This window comes from Miscanthus floridulus, chromosome 3 (assembly GCF_019320115.1).
Source record: "Miscanthus floridulus cultivar M001 chromosome 3, ASM1932011v1, whole genome shotgun sequence".
Taxonomy (NCBI): Eukaryota; Viridiplantae; Streptophyta; class Magnoliopsida; order Poales; family Poaceae; genus Miscanthus; species Miscanthus floridulus.
Window position 1 is genome coordinate 123,324,950 of NC_089582.1, and position 4,299 is coordinate 123,329,248.

Here is a 4,299-nt window from a genome sequence, read left to right on the forward strand (position 1 = left end):
GAAACAGAGGGATTCCACGCTGCTGGGCCATCTGGTCAACAAGGCCCAATGGCCCAGGCCCACCCATCCTGCAGCCTAGAACCTTAGTAGGGCAAGCAGCATACGGCGCCGCGCCGCATCACGCTCGCTCGGCTCGGTTCACCGCGCTCCGTGCCTCCGTAGTCCGCCTCCGGCCACCGTTCCGCCCCGCGCCCGCGCGGCCATGCCGCTCTGAACCTCCGTCGATCGCCTGCAGCTGCCACAGCCCGTAGTGCCGCTGCGCGCGAGGCCCAAGCGGCCGTCGGCCGGTCTGCCGGTGCTGACTGCTGATGGATGGGGGAGGAGATGAAGCTGGAGCCGGCAGAGGCACGAGTAGGCAGAGGCCGGTAGCTCCAACTCCAACTCCATTGAGCAAGAAGCGATATAAGAAACTTGGTATTGCCATTAATCCATTGCAAAATCGTTGGCTTGATTAGTTGTTTATCCTGATTATTGAAAGCAATTAAATTAAATGGTTATGCATATTTAAAAAGCTTCTATACCACTACCAGTACAAATTCTGCAAGTGGAAGTAACTCGGCCCCAAACACTCGTGAAAGTGGTAATGTTGCTGAATCAACAGAACAACAAGAGCTAGGAGATTCAGAGCCACATCCAAATCCAGTAGAAACAGTACAAAAGTGTTGAACAGGATGTCGAAGTCGAAGGTGTTAAGGTTTTCAGCCTAGATTTTCATATTGTTTTTGATCCGGGCCTTCGTGTAGCAATTGATCAATTCCATCCAGTTATTAGAGATGATGTTGGGAGAGCTTATTTGGTGAAGGGCCCAACCAAACCTTTTGGCCATAATTTTCCTAAAAAACAAAATGATAAGAGGGTGTTTCTAGAGAATTGATTAACAAAGCATGATTGGTTGGAATAAGTGTGGCTAAGGATGCAACATTTTGCTTCTATTGCTTTCTATTCAAGCAAAAGCCCTTAGAAACACATTTTGGTCATGATGCATTCAGCAAAGAAGGGTATAGAAATTAAAAAAATGCATATAATGGATTTCCTCTTCATGTTGGTGGCCCGACAAGCTACCACAATAGAGCAAGGACAGCTTGTGCAGATTTTAGGAATCGAAGGGCAAGTGTCTCACATAAGATCGAGGCTTATAGTGTTGATGCAGAAAAGAAATGTGAAACACGTGTGACGGCTTCTTTAGATGTTGCAAGCTTTCTCATTGCACAAGCTCATCCGTTTCGAGGCCATGATGAATCTCCCTCTTCCTTAAACAGAGGGAATTTCTTAGAAATGATTGAGTGGCAAAAAAAGGAACGAGGAGGTATGGCTTACATTTGAGGAGTTGTGTCCGTTGAATGCCCAAATGCTTTCTCACCAAATTCAGAAGGACCTTTGTGCAAGCTTTGCAAGGGAGATAAAGGAAGCCATAAAGAAAGGAGATTGGTGATAAACTTTTTGTAGTTCTAATTGATGAATCTCGTGATGTCTCAATAGCGGAGCAAATGGTTGTGATTGTGAGGTTGGTTAATATTTAATTGCTAATTTGATAATAATTATTATAAACTATATGACAGTCTCATTTAATTGTATTTATTGGTTTGCAGGTTTGTCAATGATAAAGGAATGGTAGTGGAAAGATTCCTTGGTCTTAAACATGTGGAGGACACAACATCTATATCATTGAAGAAGGCATTACTTGATGTTCTTGCTGAATATGGTTTATCTATTGCTAGACTTCGAGGGCAAGGGTATGATGGGGCTTCTAATATCAGAGGTGAATTCAACGGTCTGCAAAAACAAATTCGTGATGAAAACCCACATGCTTTCTATGTGCATTGCTTTGCTCATCAATTGCAACATCTGTTACAACTTGTTGTTCATCATTTGCTGATTTCTTCAACTATGTGAGTTTGATTGTGACTAGTGCTAGTTCGTCCTGTCGAAGGAAAGATACCTTTGCTACGCATCGTAATACAATTTTAGAGAAATTGGATAGTGGAGAGATTTTTTCTAGGAAAGGGAAGCATCAACGAACTAGCTTGGTTAGACCTGGTGATACAAGATGGGGTTCTCATTTCACCACATTACTCCGTATTGAAAACATGTGGGATTCTGTTATAAGGGTATTGGCTATGGTTCATGGGGATGAACGCAATCCTGGTAGAGCAGCTAGTTTATTGAAGAAAATGGAGACCTTTACCTTTGTTTTGAATATGAAGTTGATGTTGAAAGTGCTTTGTATTACTAATAAGTTATCTCTCTTGCTGCAAAAGAAGGATCAAAATATAATTCAGGCCATGTCATTGCTTGTTGATGTTAAAACACGCTTGTTAAACTTGAGAAATGAAGGTTGGGTGCCATTATTTGAAGAAGTGAAAGCCTTTTGTGTTGCAAAAAAAGATAAAGTTGTTAGATTTCAGTGAGCGTAGACCAAGATGGGGTCAATCAAGGCTTGATGATGACTTAATAACTATAGAACATCATTATTGTGTTGACACTTTCTTGGCTGCACTTGATGCTATTCTCACAGAGATGGATCATCACTTCAATGAGGTATCATCAGAGTTACTTGTGTGCTTCTCTTGTCTTGATCCAAGAGATTTATTCTCTATGTTTGATTTGGAGAAGATTGCTCATCTAACAGAGATCTATGATTAAGATTTTTCAATTGTTGATTGTTCTAATATAAGGGATGAACTTGAGACATTCATTTTACATGTGTGAAGAGTTGATGATTATAGAGCTTGTCATGATTTTGCAAGTTTGGCCATAAAGTTGGTTGATAATAAGGCACACCTTGCTTTTCCATTAGTGTATCGCATCATTGAGCTAGCATTGATTCTTCCGGTGGCAACGGTATTAGTTGAAAGAGCTTTCTGAGCTATGAATATAATCAAGACTGATTTGCGGAATAGAATGAACGATGAATGGCTTAAGGACTTGACTTTGTGCTATATTGAGAAGGAGATTTTTAGAGAACTTGATCCTGAGAAAATTAAGAGGACATTTCAATCCATGAAAGATCGGAAGATGAGTTTACCTCCGAAGCGGCCTCGAAGTTCTTAGAGTTTTAGGATTGGTATGTTTTCCTACTATGTTTGACATTTTTTTACATATTGCCTCATTTATCGCTTACTCATTAGTCAATACTAATTTTATTTTATTTGTAGGTTGTTTATGCTTTTTTATCATTTGATATATGGACATGGTTAATTATCAAGACTATGGAACAAAAATTCTGCTTATGTCTTTTTCATGTGAAAGGTAACCGTGTTCCAACTTCTTCTCCTACTACACAAGTGATTTTGCAAGATGGTGCCCTTTTATTAACGGAGGCGGTCACAAAATCCAACCGCCTCGGTTAATGCCTGCGATTAACGGAGGCGGGCGCCTTAAGACAACCGCCTCCAAAAATGACCTATTTTTGGAGGCGTGTAAATCTATTTTCGGAGGCGGGCACACTATAAGGCCCGCCTTCAAAAAAGGCCGAGGCCCAACAGGCCTAGTCGAGGCCTGATAGCCGTCTTCATATAAATATAGGAAGTTAGGGTTTCTTCCTTCACTTCTCCTCCCTCGGCAGCTGAGTAGCGCTCAGCCTTCTCCCTTCTCCCGCAGCACTCTCCCTTCTCCCTCAGCCGAGCGGCGCTCTCCCTCTCCCGAGCACACCTCTCTCTCTCTCTCCCTCCTCAATCGACCGGGGCTCTCCCTCTCCCTCTCTTCCTCCCTCCCTCCCAGATTCGGCGGGAGGCCCTCTCCCTCCCTCCCAAATCCGACGGGTGGCGGGCCTCCCCCTCCCTCCGGTGGCCACCCCTCTCCTTTCGGCGGCACAGGTCCCTCCCTCCCCGTTGATGGCGGCGCAGGGCGGCTCTCCCTCCCTCCTGAGCCACCCCTTCCCCTCCGGTGGCATATCTCCCTCCTGAGCCCATCGACGGTGGCACAGGGAGCAGTAGCAGTGATCGGCGAGCGTAGGAGCAATAGCAGTGGCGGATCTGCACCCCTTCTCCACCCCGATGGTGGATCTAAAGCGGAAGCATGACGTGGAGGTCGCGCCAGCAGCGGAGGCGGTGGATCTGCGGCGAGGAGGCAGATCCAGCGTGAGGCCTCCCCATCTCCACCAGATCCGGCTGCAAGAGCTCCACCAATGGCGCCTCCAAGTGCGGATACGGTGGTGGTGGATCCAGGACAGTGGCGGCGTGGTTGGGCTCGACGTTGGGCCCGTATGTGCTGGCGTTGGGCTCAGCTGCTTTTTTATTATTTTAATTTGATTTACGGAGGCTGGCAAAGCAACCGCCTCCGTAGGTCACGGATTAACCG

The 4,299-nt window shown here is 45.2% G+C and overlaps 1 pseudogene; it reads left to right on the forward strand.

Annotated features, from left to right (window-relative positions):
- Positions 1–308: 308 nt before the first annotated feature.
- On the forward strand, positions 309–3,051 carry LOC136544334 (uncharacterized; annotated as a pseudogene).
- The last annotated feature ends 1,248 nt before the right edge of the window (positions 3,052–4,299 follow it).